Source organism: Mus caroli, unplaced genomic scaffold (genome assembly GCF_978045245.1).
Source record: "Mus caroli unplaced genomic scaffold, Mus_caroli_1 scaffold_16, whole genome shotgun sequence".
Classification (NCBI taxonomy): Eukaryota; Metazoa; Chordata; class Mammalia; order Rodentia; family Muridae; genus Mus; species Mus caroli.
The window spans coordinates 6,865,135-6,885,414 of NW_028227271.1; the positions used below are offsets into that span (position 1 = coordinate 6,865,135).

The 20,280-nt window shown below is 47.0% G+C and overlaps 1 protein-coding gene across 3 annotated transcripts in view; it reads right to left on the reverse strand.

Annotated features, from left to right (window-relative positions):
• Positions 1–20,280, reverse strand: part of Pced1b (PC-esterase domain containing 1B) — a 142,952-nt gene that overhangs the window by 96,255 nt on the left and 26,417 nt on the right. For all 3 annotated transcript variants that reach the window (XM_021183719.3, XM_085831378.1, XM_029469637.1), the window contains exons 2-3: positions 15,526–15,608; positions 13,042–13,107 (exon numbers count right to left, since the gene is read on the reverse strand). The gene's annotated coding sequence lies outside the window, so the exon portion shown is untranslated. The remainder of the gene's footprint in view (positions 1–13,041; positions 13,108–15,525; positions 15,609–20,280) is intronic.

Consider the following 20,280-nt stretch of genomic DNA (forward strand, 5'->3'; position numbering starts at 1 on the left):
TGTCTTTGAAAACATAAAAAGTGGGAGGCTCTGAAAGACTGGAAACATTGGGAGCGGCAGGAAGACAGGAAAGCATCCACCCAGCAGGAACCATAGGAAGAAAGGATGCTGCCAACTGCTCCATTCCTGTGACATTGCTGTAACGGAGTTTGCAGAGAAGCTGGCAGCTCTCAGTTTAAGCGGGACCCCAGGGCCATTTATTTACTCACTGTAAGGCATTTTTTTTCATAATCGATGTGTCTTGCTCTGATGACAACCTTCATTTAGATAACACCATGTTTAATCAGACCGTAGTGAACTAGTCTGGAATTTAATTATGTTGCTGGACTTTCTCATTGATATTTTTTTTTTTTTTTTGAGACAGGGTTTCTCTGTGTAGCCCTGGCTGTCCTGGAACTCACTTTGTAGACCAAGCTGGCCTCGAACTCAGAAATCTGCCTGCCTCTGCCTCCCGAGTGCTGGGATTAAAGGCGTGCGCCACCACGCCCGGCTTTTTTTTTTTTTTTTTTTTTTTTTGGTATTTTTGAAGAAGCTCAACTGACATGCACACAGTTCAACTGCTAATGTGATGGTTTGTATATGCTTGGCCAAGGGAGTGGCGCTATTAGAAGGTGTGGCCCTGTTGCAGCAGGTGTGTCACTGTGGGCAAGGGCTTTACTGTTGGAGTGGTCTTGTTAGAGTAGGTGTGTCACTGTGGGTGTGGGCTATAAGACCATCACCCTAGCTGCCTGGAAGTTAGTCTTCTACTAGCAGCCTTCAGATGAAGATGGAGAACTCTCAGCTCCTCCTGCACCATGCCTGCCTGGATGCTGCCATGTTCCCACCTTGATGATAATGGACTGAACCTCTGAACCTGTAGACCAGCCCCAATTAAATGTTGTCCTTATAGGAGTTGCCTTGGTCATGGTGTCTGTGCACAGCAGTAAAACCCTGACTAACACAGCTTCCCTTCTCCCCACCTCTATAGACATTATGAAGTCTTACTCAGCAGCACCCATGGATTCAGACTTTCCTGCAAACGTGCTGTAAGACAGCTAGCTTGATGGAAGCCAGATGCTCCCTCTGTGAGGCTCACCCGAGCTCTGTGTGTCGGTGGCAGTGTAGGTGGCTGAGATCTCCATCCCTTCTGCAGCTGGAGGGTGTGGTGCCAGCAGCCCTAGGCTTCCGGGATAGGAACACATGCTTATTCCAAAGAAAGAAAGCGCTGCACACAGGGCGAGGAACAGCAAGAGCAGTGGGGAGGAGGGGTTGGGGCCGCAAATAAGTCAGGGCGGCAGACTTGTGCACTGGAACTGGTGTGTTACACAAAGGTTACAGGGCAGTCCCAGGCCTGTCCCAGGGGAGCGTTCTCTGGATACTTCCCAGAGTGCTAAGGTGACAGACCAGAGCGTGAGAAAGCAGGACTTTCAGGATGGAAAGCCAGATTTTAATGAGCTGAAATGCCTTTCCTCAGAGGCCAAAGGAGATAGACTTAAAGGCAGAAAGGCCTGGGCTTGAATCTAAACTCCTGAAGTTATAGTCTTTTCACACCTTGCCTCTCTCATCCAATGGGATCCGTCAGCACGCAGCTCCTTCTGCCCAGCTCGATGGCAGAAGGTGAGTTTCAGCTACGGTGTGTACAACGTGTGCACAGGATCTGAATTCTGACAGCCGGTCTGCACAAGCGTGCCTCTCATAAGAGCTCTACATCTCTCCCTAGCCCCAGAAAACCTTTAACACATCTCCAAAGACTCAAACTTTAGTGCTTATTTCTGCCTCCTTAACAGGAGTTTCAGAAGGGACAGGGAATTAGGAAAACAGGAAAGGCCTCCCACCTCTGTGCACCTCGGGATGGAGTCTGTGATTCGCAAAGCCACAGTCTTTGAGAATACATACTGAGAGTAATATTTCTCTATACACATGTCGTATAAACTTAAAGGCAGTTCAAGTCTGGTAAACGTGGGCTGTCTGGATGCTTCCTGTCTGTCTTTCCTTTGGGGTGTGGATGGGCTAGAACAGGAATGAGCGAGCTGCAACGTAGCCCAGCTCAGCTCTATGGAAGAGAGTCATCAAAAGTATGAATGTTGAGCAAAGAGTAGAAAAGCCCTCCTCTCGTTTCCACACAAGGAGGAAAAACATCTCACCATGCCCAAGTGTTGGACCCTGTCTGTGAGCTGCTATCACAGCACCAGGCCTAGTGTGTTTGTGTACGAAAGGCTGGACACTGAGACTTACCTGTGATTTCTAAATCCAGAGTTCTTTCCACCCTGCGACTTCCCACAGGTGTCTCTCAACCACATGTCTATATCCTGGACTGGGAGACTCCACCTCTGTCACAAGGATTCCCCGGTGTGCCTGGGCACATCCATGAGTCCTAACCCAGCACCCGCCACTCCTTCAGGGGATGAAGGAGACATTTCCAAACAGCTGGGCAGACACTCTGTGTTCTTAAAGAAAACTCCAGAACCCAGCTTCAGATACCAGACAGAGTGCAGGCATTTAGCTGACCCATCCTTACACGGGCTTCTACACGCAGCAGGGCAGCCACCTCTGTGAGGGCCTGGCTGTCGGCCTCTCCCACACAGAAACACTCCCAGGGCACGACAGGTTGAGACGCTTTGCTGTTGAAGGACACCTTGGTCTACCAGTTGAAGGGAAAAGACGCACCTAACTAACACCAGTGCTTCCTAGAGCCCAACAGAGGAGGGGGGAGCCTTTTAAAGGACTCAAGAATAAAGCTAGTGTAACAGTGACAATTACTATGACTTCTTTCGTTTCTATTACATTATTACATCATTAATCTGACTTCACACATTTCTATTACAGGATCATAACAGTAGAAGGTTGTGCTGATGGTGTCTGCCAACTTGACACAGACCTAAACGTACCTGTGATGAGGGACTCTTACATTGAGAAAATACCTCCATCAGGCCGGTCTGTAGGTATGTCTGTGGGGCATTTTCTTGATTAATGATTGCTGTCAGGAGGGTCCAGACAACTGCTTGAGGCCCTCCCCCTGGGCAGGTGTTACTGGGGTGTATTAGAAACAAATTGGAGATGCCATGGTGAGCAAGCCAGCAAGCAGCGCTCCTTCATGGTCTCTGCTTTCGTTCCTGCCTCCAGGTTCCTGCCTTGAGTTCCTGCCTTGGCTTCTCTCAATGGACTGTGATCCAGAGGCATCAGCCAAACTAAACCTTTCTTCCTCAAGTTGCCTGTGGTCATAATGCCTTATCAGAGTGGACTGGCTGGCTTTGTGTGTCAACCTGCCACAAGCTGGAGATATCACAGAGAAAGGAATATTTTCCCTGGAGGAAATGCCTCCATGAGATCCAGCTGTAAGGCATTTTCTCAATTAGTGATCAAAGGTGGGAGGGACCAGCCCATTGTAGGTGGTGCTATCCCTGGGCTGGTAGTCTTGGGTTCTATAAGACAGCAAGCTGAGCAAGCCAGGGGAAGCAAGCCAGTAAGAAACATCCCTCCACAGCCTCTGCATCAGCTCCTGCCTCCAAGTTCCTGACCTGCTTAAGTTCCAGTCCTGACGTCCTTTGATGATGAACAGCAACGTGGAAATTAAGCCGAATAAACCCTTTCCCCCCAACTTGCTTCTTGGTCACGATGTTTTATGCAGGAATAGAAACCCTTGACTGAGACACTTAGTAACAGAAACTACGTTAAGGAAAGGGCATTCTGGTGAAGCACTGTACATTCCTGAGGGGTGGGGGACACACCCAAAGTTTAGTATACTGAGGTGCAAGACATAGACTGTGACAGAAATCACAAGCAACCCTTCAGCTGAAATTATTGTCTCACAAATATAAACAGCCAGGGTAACCGATGGGATATGGAGATATGTATTTTCCTCCAAGATAAAAATTTAATGAAACAGAAATTTGCCTAAAGACTCCCAGAGAAATGGCACTTACTCAAAATAAGAAAACTCTAGGGGACAGCTTTTTAACAACAGAGACATCTCTAAAACATCAGGAAAAGAAGCTGCCCTTAGGTGACCTGGGAAGATCGCCCTGAAGTCAGTTTGTCAGAGGCATCCCATGAATAGCTGGGAGCAGATCGAATAATCACGCTGCACTGCAACGTTTCAGGCTGTGTGACAGTGGTAAATAAACTAACAGCAACACGTGACACGGAGGGTCTGAGTCTCCCGTTCTTACGGCTCTTACCCACATACCAGATGGCAACACACACCCATAATCAAGCACAGAGCCCCTGTGGGCTGGGGGCTGGCGGCAGCTGAGTCAGACTGGCCTCTGCAGAGGAGCTGATCCGCCTCCACAAAGGGCTTTTTTGCGCTGTCGATTCTCTGTCTCTCTCTGTCCCCCCACTCCCCACCAACAACCTCCAACCCCACCCTCCCCACACCCTTCTTTTTTTTTTTTTAAACAGGGTCTCACCATGTAGACCCAGCTAGTCTTAAATTTATAGTCGCCTGCCTCAGCCTCCTGCCTCAGTCTGAGGTCACAGTACGGATGCTCTTGAGGGCTAATGGTACCCAGGGATGGGTTCCAAGCACCTGTGAATGGCGTTTGCTTAATGCTATATGTAAAATTATATCCCGTCAGAATTAAGACGCTGTGCAAACACACTGAGACATCTTAGGGTGAGTAGACACAGCTGGACGCACAGGAGTCTTAGCTCTTTAAAAATGTCTCCTTTAAGCTAGAGGAAGTACCCAAGGAGCTGAAGGGGTTTGCAGCCCCCTAGGAGGAACAACTATGAACTAATCAGTACCCTGGGACTAAACTACCAATCAAGGAAAACACAATGGTGGGACTCATGGCTTCAGCTGCATATGTAGCAGAGGATGACCTATTTGGTCATCAATGGGAGGAGAGGCCCTTGGTCCCGTGAAGGTTCTATGCCACAGTGTGGGGGACTGTCAGGGCCAGGAAGCAGGAGTAGGTGGGTTGGTGAGCAGGGAGAGGGGGGTAGGGAGAGGGGATTTTTGGAGGGGAAACTAGGAAAGGGGATAACATTTGAAATGTAAATAAAGAAAATATCTAATAAATAAAGTCTCCTTTAGTCTAGTGTGCCAAGTGAAAGAAGGCAGTCAGAGACAGACAGACATGGTTCAGTTCAGAAGCAGGAAGTAGAATGGAGCTGTCAGGTATGAGGGGAGGGGAGGTAGGGTAAATGGTGAAGGGAAAGTTTTTATTTGGGGTACGTAAAGTCTCAGTTTTGCAAGGTGAATGCGCTCTGCAGGTGGATGGTGGTGACAGCTACACATCAATGGGAAAGCATCAATTCCTACACTTAAAAGTAAGATGCATGCTGAGGTCCAAGAAAAAAAGATCAGGAGTTCAAGGCCACCCCAGACTACATGAGACCCTGTCTCAAACACAGAGCCTATTTTGCCTTTGCATATTTGTGGTAGGTTGAATATGTTTGGCCCAGGGAGCGGCACTATTAGGAAGTATGGCCTTGTTGGAGGAAGTGTGTCACTGTGGGCGTGGGCTTTGAGACCTTCCTCTTAGCTTCCTGGGAAGACAGTAATCTTCTGTTGGCCTTTGGATGAAGATGTAGAATGCTCAGCTCCTCCTGCACCATGCCTGCCTGGATGCTGCCATGCTCCCACGTTGATGATAATGAACCTGTAAGCCAGCCCCAACTAAATGTTGTCCTCTAATAAGAGTTGCCTTGGTCATGGTGTCTGTTCCCAGCAATGAAAACCCTAACTAAGACAATAATTGAGTATAATCTAAAATACATAAATGAAAAACATGTAGAGAAAAACCCAGTAAGTATTTCCTCTGAGGTGAGAGAGGCCTGTGGTCACACTCTCACTGTCTGCCAAGCTGTCTTTCATGAGAATGCGGCTTCCTCTGCATCAAGGTGACACCCTCTTTGTTTCCTTGCGGCTTTGTGAAGGCCTTTCCAACAGGAGGCTCAGCGCAGGCCCGGGCCTCTATTATTAACAAAACTGAAATGTTAGTGGACTTTTCAGTTCTACCAAAAATCAGTTTTGTTTTTTTTTTTTTTTAAGCATCCTTCTAAAGCAACCGAAGTCAGTGGGAGGAGGACTGTATTTCTCTTAGATATGTGAAGTTACATAAGTCAAACTTCAAAGAACGCAGCACATTTCTTCATGCTGTGCATGGCTTTTGAACTGAAGAGCTCAAATCTCTGTGGTACTGTGACCTCGTCTTTCCCTGTACCTGTGGCCTGGGAAATCAAATTTCACAATGGACCAACCTCTCTGCCTGTGCCTGGTATCGACTCAACAGAGAAGGGCTGATGGGAAGCTGTCTGTAAGAACAGGCTGGTTGGATCTGTAACAGAAAACCCATGTTTTAATAATCAAAACAGCTTCTCAGGGGAACCTTAGGGATTGGGTCACTGAATGGAGACCCGGGGAGGTCTCGAACACTTCACACTGCAATTCGAGGTGAGACTGTCTCTTGCACTTTAGATCTTCATCGTGCACATAAGGAAAATCCAAATTGTCTTTGACCTTCAGGAGTTTTGCCTACTCAGAAATGTTCTAAGTCCTGTCTTCAGCATTAAAAAAAATGCTATATTTTATTAATAAGCTCAGGGCACACATTATGCAGTTACATTGTTCATGTCAACCACAAACTGGCACGGAACATCTCCTAAGGGAAACATATTGGATTTATTTATTTTATGTGTATGAATGTTTTGCCCACATGTATACACGTGAAGAGCCCCTGTAACTGGAGCTACGAAGAGCTGTCATGTGGATGCTGGAAATCAAACCCAAGTCCTCTGCAAGAACAACTGCCCTTAAAAACAAAAGGCCATCTCTACAGCCCCACTGTGTTTGTTGTTTGTTGGTCTAAAATTTGTTTGTTTATTTTGTAGGTAGGGGAGTGCAGGTGCCTTGGCACACTAGCAGAGGTCAAAGAGCAACTTGCAGAAAAGTCTTTCTCTTTTTCTACCACGAGGCTCCAGGAATCAAACAGAGGGGACCCAATTTGGGTTATCAGCTTGGCAGTGGGCATCTATACTCACTGAGCCATCTCAGTCAGCCTAGATAGACATTTACAGTCGATTGATTTCATAGATGATTGAGTAAACAACCATCCGTTAAAGCGGGTCTTCCTGTAACCCTACTGCGCTCGCCTCGTTATGGGCGGCAAACTACAAAGCTCACCTTGCATCTAACTACATGTTAAAAGCATCCCCAAAGTGGAGATGGGAGAAGAGGCTGCTGCCTGGGATGAGTGAGTCACGTGACTAACCACACAGGATTAGTTCACTCTGCCCTGACCAACGACTACTTGGCTCAGCAAAAAGCTCACAATACCGCTATATCTATGGACCATCATAGGAGTGGGAAACGCAGGTTTAAAAATGATTTCAGCCTCTAGCAAGCATTTCCAGGCCAAGCACTGAGCCCGGTTATCAATCCCATTACACCGCGTGGGAAAACAGAAACTCGGCCTCCCAGGTTAAAGATCACAGAAGAGCTTGATCTACTGCCCAGATTCTAACAGATGTTAGAATCTTAGTGTTGATTGTTAGGAATGTCAAAGACCATCGCACGCAGCAAGGCCCGTTCCTCCTGCACATGAGGCCCATCTGTGAAGTTTTTTTTTTTTTTTAAGTATCACTATTTAATTCCTAACTCCAAGGCACTTTGATTTAGCAGACTTGAGTTGCCTTTTTTTCCCCCTAAAGAAAATTTAAAATCATCTTTAAAGTGTTTTACAAGTATTTCCAATGTGTCGCTAGGGGCCATCACTGACATGGTCCAGTCGCTTCCCTGTCCCCATCCACGAAGAACGAAAAGACAGACAACTGGCCGACAGTGGCAGAGTGGCCGGTGGAAGCACGCAGCAGCAGGGATTTCTAGAATTCTAAATTGAACCTTCTCAACATCTTGGAATGTTCTTTCCTTCTTCAAAAGCCGGCCACACGTGCTGGCTGCCCTTTAGGCAGAGCAGAAGCGTGTTACGTGCTGTGCTGTGGGTGATCTCACTGGAGCCGGAGCAAGCTTGAGCTGAGGTGAATGGCAAATGATAAAGCTTAAATTTTATTTCTAGATTTGAGTCGAGATGAATCCAAAAGATGAAAGAGTTCCATCTAATGTAGGGGATCTTCCGAAAAAAGACAGACTAAAGGTGTGTGTGTGTGTGTGTGTGTGTGTGTGTGTGTGTGTGCCGAGAGACACTGCACAGCTGTAAAGTTAAACAGATGAACTAACTAACCAACTAACTAACTTAACTAACTAATGTGAAGTTTAAAGGAAACTAAAGGAAATGGTGAACGGCCATGATGAGCATGGGGTCCTGAGCCAACTCTTAAAGTGATTCCGTTTTTTAAAGTAACAGAATCCCAAGAGAACACGCGACTGGGTGATAAACGCAGGAGAAGATGTTTAATCTCAACGGAGATGGGGGAAATGGGAAACAAACTACAACTCATTGGATTAACAGAAAGTAGAATACTGATCATCCAGCTAAACAAAGATGGGAGAAAGGATGATCTGGGGTACACTGGGGGACTGCGTTGTTTCAGCATCAGGAATGTGTAGGTACAAAGGATTCTGGGAGAGGAAGTTGATAGATAACATTCTTCCCCTTCACCCCCCTTACAACTGACTTTCCCCGTGAAACTGCTAAATCAACAGAGCTAGGTCCTTGTTCAGGACGCACACAGTTCCCACATCAGTTCTGGGGAGCCCAGCAGGACCTGAGCTGCTTCCCTTGCCATCTGCCCTTGCCCTTCTCCAGACCCTTCTCCAATAGCAGACTCCACGGTTCTCAAGTTGGAGACCACGAAGCTTACCTACCCCACCCCACCCCACTCCTGGTAGCCAGGACCTGGCCAGCTTGGTTGCTAAACATCACCACGTTCTGAATGCTCACTGTCCAAGCAGTGTCTCATTTTCTCATACTGACGCTGTCCTCAAACAACCCTAGACGGTGATTATTATTCTTGTTTTCATTTTACATCTAGGTAACTGAGATTTGGGGGAGGTTAAATGGCTTTCCTGAGTACACTCTGGGGGCCTGCAACAGAAAGGGTCCTGCTTTTTCTTGTTTGAGAGTATCTTTTGTATTGAAGAGTGAGGTCTTCAGAGTGAAAATACAGTTTTTTTTTTTTTAACAGTTTCCCCTCCTAGGAGACTGACCCTAAACAGATGTCTGGGAACTTGCCTAAGGGCTGGAGGGTAGCCCAGGTCAGGGAACTCCAGCACTAGGCTGAATCCCACGGCCTCGCTCCTTTCTGTTTGGAGGCATTTCATCCTGCTCTGCCAGGTCACTGTCTGCCTATCTGCATGTTGGGCCTCGTGCTAACCGTGGCGCACATCATTGGAGAGAGAAGGCCCTGCCCCCAGGGATCCCGTCTACCAGGATCCAGCAGACACTGGGCTTACGTCGGGGGCCCTCTGTAATAGTTAATAACAACTGTCAACTTGACAGGATCCAGCATCACTTAAGAGAGGAGCCTCTGGCCATATAGACGGGGGAGCAGGCTGACTAGGTTAACTGAGGTGGGAAGGCCCATCCTAAACATGGCCAGCACCATTCCATCCCGTGGGCTGCGGTCCTTGACTGGATAAAATGGGGAACGCCAAAGGAGCATCAGCATCTCTCTCGTCAGAGCGTGGCTGCATCATGACCAGCTGCCCCAAGCCCTTGCCCTCATGGCTTCCCCACCGGGATGGGTGCACCCTCAAACCAACCCAACCAAAACAACCTCCCTTCCTTAAGCTGCTTTGCCCATTACTTTGTTATCTTCCCCCGTGCTCTGGATTTGGCTCAGTGTCTTCTGATTCTTCTGAGAACTGAGAAAACCCTGAACAAGTTCACCTCAGTTTGCCCTTATAAATGTGGGCCTTTCCGGCTGCCTTCTATCAGAGGAGCTGCAGAAGGGGAGAGAGCCTCCTCTCACTTCCGGCAGAGTGTATCATGGCCCTGTGCCACGGACCAGTCTGGAAAGGCAACATGGTAGCCCACAGAGGCGGGTAAGCCTGACCCCACCAAGATTCCAGCCTCTTGATCCAGTCACAGCTGCATCTTAACAAGTGACCCAGGAGCCGAGCATCAATCAATCAGAATGCTAGAGCCTTTCATTAATTAGCACGAGTTGATAATGAAAAATAGGAAGGCTGTTACTTCCCGTCCCTAAATTCAAACAGAGACTCAGGGTGCAAGGTATCACTAAGAATTGTCTCAAGGAGATCAACCAGGAAAACAAGAGCCTTGGCGGATTCCGTGTAAGGATTTTCTAAGCAGCTCTGCCACTGGTAACTTCTCTATCATGAGAAACATTTATACTCACATGCTCGATTTCTGCGTCAACATAGAGTTGCCATTAGCAAATAACGGCAATGACTCAAAGTCGCTACAGTGGGTATAAGAATTTAAAGTCTCCTATACCCATCCGCAGAAAAAGCCACAGAGGACTGGTCCTGGGGACGCCTGAGGCTGGACCGTCTGCTTTGGGAGTCTCCGTACTGGCCTCTCATCTCTGCCTCTCTCTGCCTATTGCTTTGTTCTGAGTTGAGGAGTTGGAGAAAGAGGGTCATCCTAGCAACAGCAGGCTGGACTTTTAACTTGTCTATCGCACAGTGAGCAACCTCTCAGGCCTGGTAGGGAAATTCTGGAGAAGGAGTCAAACTGGCTTCTTCTGGACAATGTGACCTTCTCTGATAACTGAGGTGGTCTTTGTTACCATGGAAACCAGGGAGAAGTGGGGCTAGGGTGTAGCTTGTTGCTACAGTGCTTGTTGCCTGGCAAGTGCAGAACCGTGGTTTCTATCCGCAGCACTGCATTAAACAAGTGCAGCTGGCTCACGCTGGGAATTCCAGTGCTCAAGTGGTAGAGGCAGGAGGACCCGAATCTCAAGGCCATATATACTATGTACAATGTACTAAGTACTGTGTACTGTGTACTATGTACAATGTACTAAGTACAAGGTACAACATACCATGTACTATGTACAATGTACTATGTACTGGGTACTGTGTACTATGTATAATGTACTAAGTACAAGGTACAACATACCATGTACTATATACTGTGTACTATGTACTGTGTACTGTGTACTATGTACTGTGCACTGTGTACTGTGTACTACTGTACTACATACAATGTACTATGTACTGTGTACTATGTACTGTGCACTGTGTACTATGTACTGTGCACTGTGTACTATGTACTCTGTACTGTGCACTGTGTACTATGTACTGTGTACTACTGTACTACATACAATGTACTATGTGCTGTGTACTACATAGTGTGTACTATATATACACGAGTCCCAGGCTCAAGAGGAGGGGTGGTAGGTAGTAGAGAATGAAAAACATATTATAATTCTACTTCCCAGGATTTGTTCAGCATCCATCACAATGCTGGAATCCACCATATCCTTTCAAGTCACTGGAAAAAGAACCACCTTTCGTCTCAATGCAAAACCCAGTAAAAGTGAGCACTGGGAGACTGTGAGGCTAGAACCATAAATTAAGAAACACCGTGAGGAAGAAAAACGAAATCAGGAAGTTGGAAGCTCCGACCGGCCTCACTGCTAACGGCCGTCCAGGGAATGCGCTCGGAGAACCGGCGATTTCAAAGCATGAGGCTGATGGCCAAGCACTAAAAACTGAAGATGTCATAAAATGAACTGTGTCTAGCTAATTCTAAAGCGCTGAGTGTTTGCAGGAAGAGTCAGCATGAATACTGCATGAAGGGCAGAACCAAGCTTGGGAGACTTACTACCCACCAACGCATTTGTTTGATCCAATTTCAAGATGGAAAGACCGTCAGGCCAGACACCCAGACAGATCTCTTAAGCGGCCTGTGCTTAATGAAACAGGGGTCTAATGAGAATCGCGCTGCGTGAGTACTTTCTGGCTTCTGCTAAAACCCTCCACCTCTAGGAGACTCAGTTGCACAAGTCCTTGCTTTGTGCACGTTTTACAGGACATCTGTCAGCTTCTGTCAGTGTGTCCTGACAACTTCCTGTGTCCTCAACAGGCCAGGCCTCTGAAGTGGCAGGAGGAGAATCTGCAGGAGAGAGGGTGGGTTCTGGGGCCTCCTTCCTCAGTATGGGGGATGCCACAGGGAGAAGGCTGCTGCCTGGGGACAGGCGCACAAAGCAGGGCCTAGATGTTTGCCTGAAGTAGAGACAGGCTGTTTCTCATGGGTCAAAGGCAGTGACTGAGAAGAAGCGAGTGTGACAGAGCAGGAAAGGGCTGTATCTTTACAGAATGGATTCTCTTCTCTTACAGCTTTATGTGGGCAGAGAGGGAGAACTGTATGGAGGGGTGTGTCCCACAGTCTTCTGTTGCTGTGCAAATGCCCAAGAGAAACTATCTAAAGGAGAAAATATTTATTTGCACTCACAGTCTCATCACAGCGTAATGGTAGGATAGATCAAGGTTGCTTACCTAATGGTGGCCACGGAGAGGGAAGAGGAGGGTCGGGGTGGGGGTGGGGTAGAGGAAGAGACAGAGAAACAGACAAGAGAGACAAGAGAGGCAAGGCACAAGGTAAGCTATAATCCCAGTGACCTATTCCCTACAGCTCAGCCTTACCTCTTAAGCTTCCAGAACCTGACAAAATACCATCACTAGCCACGGAGCCAGGCCTTCAACACACAAAACTGCGGTAGCAGGGAGAACAGAATGGAGGCTCATGGGTGCGCTGGCAGAGGAGCTCCCTCAAAGACAGAGAAGGGATTCCTGGGGGTGGGGACTGCTGGCCTCCCTGGATGTAGGCTCCCTGTCTCTGCATGGTGAGCCAGAGAGAGGCATTTGCTGACGCTTCTGCATGGGATTCGCCCAACCCTTAGTAGCACAAGCTGGGCGTTGGGGCTGCCTGAGTTCTACTCTTTCCCACAGGCACCTCTTTCCTTCCCTCTGGGCCACTCACGCCCTTGGGTCTTCAAAGACATCATCGATAGGAGGCTTACATCACAGCCAGCTAATTCTACGAACGGAAATGTAATGTTTGCAACAGGAGAGATGCAATGAACGCGCCCCCACCCCCACCCCCATTTTAAAAGTGTTTTACGTCATCTCTCCTATTTCATTTCAGCCATCCGTCATCCAGGGCTCTTGAGAGTGCAAGTTCTTACCTTCTAGCCGAGAATCAAACCCGAGGCTCTGGGTGGAGGCTTTATGCGACCGTCCTGTTCATTCCTCTGAAACATGATACAGTGAAATAGAAGTTGTCTGGGTTTGGCTCTCTGACAGTGATAGACATACACTGTTCAACTGAAAAAATCATACAATTTTCCAACTTTTCCACCACGCAATGCTTTCCAGAGACTAGAAACGTTTCCACCCACGGCTGAGGACGTGAGGTCGCTATGAGACCCGCCCGTGTGTGCAAGCATCCGAAAGGCACCAGCGTTTGGGCCCCTTCCGGTCACTGCTGCTCTCTTCCTCTCTGACACTCATTCTTGCAGGAACAGTTTCTAGACGCTGTTTTCCCTACAGAAGTCTAAGGCTGAGCATTTTGAGTAAAATAATGAATGACACAGCAAAATCTGAGGCTCAGCTCTGAGCGGAAATGGCCACGGTTTTCCATATAACCAATGACCTACTCCAACGCGCCTCACTGCGCTACCATGGCCTTGCTACTGTCTTCTTCCTGTTAAATTACTTCAGCCACTCTTGTAACCATGGCACTGTGCACTAAGGTTTGTTTTTCTTTTAGAAATTCTGCTTTTGCTCTCTACCATCTATAATGACTGACATGAGGAAAAATCCCAAGACCATGGTCCAATTCCTAGTCCTCTTTCCGCTGGCCAATCAGAGCGCTCCTAGCCACCATCACTCCTGACTGGAGCCAGTTTCTGCGCCATATTCCAGACCCGGATATATAGCTTCCTTACTAAAGCACCCTTCCGTTTCCTGACCTGTTCTTTCCTTTAGAGAAGGTTCCACGTCTTCGCTCAGCAAAAGGGAGGAACTACTAAGACACGGTGGTGTTTCTGCGCGGAAATAGGACAGGGCTTTCTCAGCAAGGCTGAGTACCCTGCTAGTTGGAACGAGCTTAAGGACCCTCAAAAAAATGTTAGATGAGGCAGGAGTCAGAGAGGTAGGGCCTGACCCAACTGGTCCCTGCAAAATAGTCCTGGGGTGGTCTAGGCTGAGTGGGCTTCTTGTAACAAGGAAAAGTTAAAGGAGGGATTCGGTGATGGATAGAGTCTGGCAGAGATTCTGATCATGCCCTGGAGTCTGATGTGGGTGGCTCTGTCTCCCCTCCACAAGGTGGCCTTGTGAGGGTCACATCTGCCCTCTTTTTATTTTCTGTAGCTTCAACCTTTTATTGTAATTGAAAGGTTTGGTAGAAGGTTGGATTTCCTAACACTGTAGAGATCTGGGTTTTTATCCGGGGGCCTAAGATAATTCACCCTTAGCCTTTAGCCCAGTGAATCAAAGGAAAATTGAACGCCCTGCGAGTGGACACTTGTCTGAGGCTGGCATCCACACTGCTCAGTTCATTGGTCTGCATCATCATCGTGAAGCTATTAGGTGGCATGAGCCGATCACCGACTGTGTTAGGCACGGTTCATTCACTCTGCACCACTTGATGGCACCTCTGCATATATGCATGTTCCCATGCTCTGAGAGAACAGGTATGTCAAATGTTCACTGCTCTTATGGTTTAAATACACAATGCCCCCACACAAGGCTCATGTGATGGTTTGAATATGCTTGGCCCAGGGAGTACACTATTAGGAGGTGTGGCCTGTCACTGTGGGCGTGGGCTTTAAGACCCTCGTCTTCGCTGCTTGGAAAACAGCTTCTGTTTGCCTTTGGAACAAGATGGAGAACTCTCAGCTCCTCCTGCACCATGCCTGCCTGGAGGCTGCCATGCTCCTGCCTTGATGATAATGGACTGAACCACTGAACCTGTAAGCCAGCCCCAACTTAATGTTGTCCTTATAAGACTTGCTTGGTCTTGGTGTCTGTCCACAGCAGGAAAACCCTAAGACAGCTCATATTTTCAGTTCATATTATCCAATTTTTGGTTCTATTTTGAAGACCATGGAACCTTTAAGACAGTGTCTCTCAACCTCTCCAGATGTTGTGACCCTTTAACACAGTTCTTCATGCTGTGGTGACCCCCAACCATCAAATTATATTCATTGTTACATCATAACTGTAGGTTTGCTACTGTTATAAATCATAATGTATTTTCCTTATCTGATAGGCCGGATATCTGATATGCAATCCCTGTGAAAGCGTTGTTGGACCCCTAAAGGGATGTGAACCACTTTAGGAGATGGGGCCTAGAGGGCAAGAACAGATCCCCAGGACAGGCCATTGAAGGTATACTCACTCACTTCTGGCTGAAGTCTACTTGTTTCTGCTTCCTAGCCTAGCACGACGTGAAGTCTGCTTCACGCTTGAGCTAACCCACCTCTCCTGCCAAGACGGACGGAGGCCTCTCTGAAACTACAATACAAATAAACCCTCGGTTCAAGTTGTTTTTGCTGGGTCTCTGAGAGTCAGAGCCAGGTGTAAAGCAGCGTTATCGTGTGGTCTTAGTTTAAGCAAAATATGTTAGCGGATGCGTTCTCACCGTAAGAGGCTAAACTGAAACTCACATGTTTGCTGGAGACTGGGTCTTCAGCACGATCCTGACTTCTTCTTGTAGGGTGTCCTCTGGGATCTGAGGGCCTCTCATTACCTGAAATATGAAAATGGCACACATTTAATTATTCATTTTCTATCACCCTTAATGAGGGGATTAACTGCAGAATGAAACAAAAGGAAATAGTCCGACCTTCAGGCTGCCAGGAAGTGATAATTAACTAAAACCTCAAGTCCCTTTAAACGGACAAATGAAAGGGCTTTACTGATCATGATCTGCAGGAGTCATCAGGGTCACTAATTGGAGTCGCATAATGGAGCAACAGCCATGAGGCAATAAACACGTGCTAAGGGTACGAGCTCTTAATTATGCACACCTGATGTTTGGTGTGGAGGGGCTATAATGTCGCTCGCACGGTGGACAGAGGGACAGGGTAGGGACGCCGCTTGGCAGGGTGTGGGGGTCAGTTAGATCTCCCGAGGCAGAAGAACTGCAGCGAGGTAGAGCTAACTGGGAGATGTGCTATTCACAGCATCCACGCTAATGGCTTGGATTTCCCTGACTTGGCCTATTAGTCTGACCAAACATTACCATGGCAATGATTCATAGACTCACTGCTGCCGCACCGCATGTAAACACAGCCTTCTAATATAGACCTTCGCTGTTACAATGGTCACAAATAGCTTCGAATTACTACTGCTACACAACCCGGGACCTTATCACAGCTTCTGGCCAAGCAGATGGAGCCCTGTTCCAGGTGTTGCATTAGTACCCGCCTTCCCCAGAGCCCTTAATGAGCACACCCTGGTAGGCGTGCCTCAGATGACAGAGTGGCACCTTCTTCACCCTGTTCTCTCCTAGAATAACACATTTCTTCCCAAAGACCATCAAGTCTTGAAAGTCTTCATACACCGATACAGTGAGACAACATACAAATGTGTGTGTGTGTCTATACTCAAAATATAGCAGATCGAGCCACGATTAATAACTCAAAGAATCGTAGGGATCCAGTCAGTCCAATCTCTGTGCCAAAAGTCCAGAACATTTGCTCAGTACTTTCCTTTTTTTTTTTTTTTAATCTGTTCTTGGTTTGCTTCAGTTCATTTCCTATTTAGACCCTTCACTGAGTATGTCAGACTTTAACTGTGACCTTACTAGGACATACCAGTGAATACAGGGATGGCAGGCCTTCAAAGCCTTGGGTTTTTTGTTTTTTTTTAAATTGTGCTTTCCAAACAAACATTTCCCACTTCTCCATAGCAACCATAGCAACCATCATCTTTGCCGTATATGCAGAAATGGCCAGAGGAAAAGCAAGGGAGCTCTGCGTTATTTTAGGTCGGCAACAGTACGCTGTTATTAACTATTTCTTGAATATCTAATACTCCCAGGCCCGGTATTTCTATATAATTGATAACCTTCCTACCAATCCCCACACAGCATGTGTTATTCTCATTTCACAAACCAAGGCTTGGCTCTTAACGAATTGGCCTGACACCCCACAGTTCATGGCTGTGGAGTTCAGGCAAGATTTCAACACCAATGCTCTTCATCGTGAACCATGGGAAGCTGCCAGGAGTCAATTATTTCTTACCCAAACTGACAATTTTATGGTTCGACCTAATAAATGTAATATGTTGACCTTAAAAGGAAACCGGTTATCCCCTGACATCAGAGTCTTTCTAAGCTTTCAGTGTGTGTGGATTGGAGAACTTTCTCATACAGTGTTGGGGTGGGGGCGGGGTGGAGGCAACGGTCAAAGGCCCTTTTGGATGCATCCTCTCTGGAGACCTCCACACGGAGTCATGCTCATTAGAGCTTTCCAGGCATTGAACTGATTTCAAGTATTCAAAGCTACTGATGCAAAATGTTATTTTGATAGGCCACTGGGCTAGTCGTGTATGAGCAGGTGTGTGGTCAAAGGATGAATTGGAAAGACAGCTTTAACTGCAGGGAAACTACGTGGGAATCAATACTAGGGTACTTTAGAAGGAAGAGACAAATATTTTCTATGAGTTTTCCTTTTGGGAATAATGAGTAATAGACTCAAATTTCCATTCAATCCACAGCTTCCTCTATTGACACAGTCAGGATGGAGGAAGTCATGGGAAGGGGGGTCATGATGGCTGCACTGGATATACAATACCTTCTAAGCTATGGGCTGTTCCATGCATCATGGCTGGGATGTGTGTGTGTGTGTGTGTGTGTGTGTGTGTGTGTTGCTTATCTTTCATCAAATAAGTCACAGAGTCATTCACCAAGAATTAAAGTGAGCTCCGAAGCCCTGGAGGAACCTTTTTCCTGAAAGGAAAGCTGAATCACAAGAGCTCCTCATCAGTGACAGCTGCTCCACACACTGGCACCATCCCCGTGGCCAGCATCAGTTCCTGCATCTACAGCCAGGGCCCAGGCCTAGGTGCCAACCTCAGCCAATCACAGCCCAGCTCCCAGTAGTAATTTTCCTCTACCACCTATACGTATTTCCCTGGAAAAGAATACGCATAAGCTATTGTGCCCTCAAATTAACATAATAAATAAAACATCCTAGACAGCTATATTTAAGAGTCTCCTTATCTGAAACAAAATGGTCAAACAACGTTTAAAGCCAACGTTTACTTAAACACCAAGCAAAGAGGAAAGAGATTCATTGGTGCATCCTACATGTGCTCTCTCCTACCCTCCCTTCTAAGCTTATCTCCCATTTGGAAAGCACTTGACTGACGCGGTGCTAGACTGGGCATGACTCAACTTTGCAAATCAATACTTTTCATAGGATCCGAGCCATGACAAGGTTAATAGCCACTGCACTGTATTACTCCCAAACCAAATAACTGAAGTGAAGGTGTTTTAAATAGAAGACTGCCTGGTGTCCTTTCTAATATAATGATGGGTGTATGAAAGAAAAAAAGGAAAATAAGGACCATGGTTGAAGGAAGAAAGATGGATGGATGATGGATGGAAGAGGATGGATGGATAGATGGAAGGAAGGATGGATGGAAGGATGAATGAATGGGTAGATATATGGAAGGGTAGATGGATGGATATATGGATTGATGGATGGAAGAAAGAAAGGATGGATAGATGGATGGATAGATGGATGGATGGATAGATAGATGGAAGGAAGGATGAATAGATAGATGGATGGATGGATGGATGGATGGATGGATGAATGAGTAGATATATGGGAGGGTAGATGAATGGATGGAAGAAAGGAAGGAAGAAAGGAATGATGAATGGATATATGTATGGAAGAAAGGATGGATAGATGGATGGATGGATGGATGGATGGATGGAAGGATGAATGGATAGACAGATGAAAACAAAGAAAGGATGGCTAGATAGGTGATGGAAGAAAGGAAGAAGGATGGGTGGATGGGTGTGTGGATAGAAGGATGGATAGAAGGAAAGGAAGGAAGGAAGGATGGATAGATGGATGACTCATCTGGTTCCCGACATCCACGGTGACTCATTCTGCAAAGCTGGAATGTTTAGAAAATAAATCTTACTATTGTACCAGAAAAGACAAGGACATAATATGGTAGAGAACAAACCGTGCCAAAACCATCATTTTCTTCTCCTTCTGTGTGAGCTTCCAAGTGTTCGGAATATTTCTCTCGCTTCTAACGATACAGGAAATAGAAATAAAAGGGTACTAATAGTCTGCCAGAAGAAGCAGTTCTTTATCAATGGAAATGTTTCTAAACAGCGCTTTAAGCATTTTAAGATATGTTTATTTATATGTGTGTGCACAAGGGTCTGTGTCACAGCATGCATTACGGAAGTCGGGAAAATCTGCCAGGGTCAGTTTTCTTCTCCCACCTTGTAGATTCAGGGATAGCACTAGAGTTCTCAGGCAAGTGACCTCACCCACTGAGCCATTCTTACCCTTAAAACGGTATGTTTGGAATAGTCCTTCATTTCTATTGATGTTCTCTTCATGAGTCTTTTAAATTGTACGCCCCTCCCCATGTTGCTCTTGGGTGGAATTTGTGCAAATGGACTGATCCCAGTGAATGTAACACCCTGCACATGACCGACCTTCAGGACCACTGTGTTAATATGCTTAAATCTGCACCAATGCTGATGTGCCTGGTGCTGCTGTTTTTTCACTGGAAAGCCTCTATGACTGGCTTAGGATGGATTCTGGCCTGAGGCGCTCCAGTAGCCAGAAGGCAGGTAACGCTGGCTCAAACGGGCCTTTCCAATGGCTGACAATGGCTTCCTTAATCAACACTTTGTGCATGAGGTTGAGCCAATGCCAGGTTTTCCATTTCCCTCCCTCCCTCCCTCTCTCCTTCCCTCCCTCCCTCCTTTTTGTCCAAGGAAAAACCAATAATGATTTCCTGTCTCCCTGATGCACCTTAAGCAGGTTCTAATAGGACTCAATGTTCAAGGGCAGATGACAGTCCAGAAAGTGTGGCAAAGGTGACAGGCATGTTCCTGAACATCAGGCTCAGAGGTGCACACAAGCAGTCAGATTACACTGTACGGATGGCAGGCATCCACCTCGTAGCTGTCATATTAAGGTGCAAAGTCCATGACAGACACTGGTCCTCATTGGTGTTTCCATGGCATTCCCAGAGGAGTCTGTATGGCATGCAGTGTGGAGAGTGGAGAACGGGTGGGTTCAAGCGGGATGGGAAGCAGCCTTTTCTGGCAGGATATGGGGCTGGCTGCTCAAACAGTAAACAAGAACACGTGGCTGTCAGTGTTGTGTGTGGCCTTCCCACACTCTGCTCCTGTGGAAGGCTCCTGGGAGGCCAGAGAA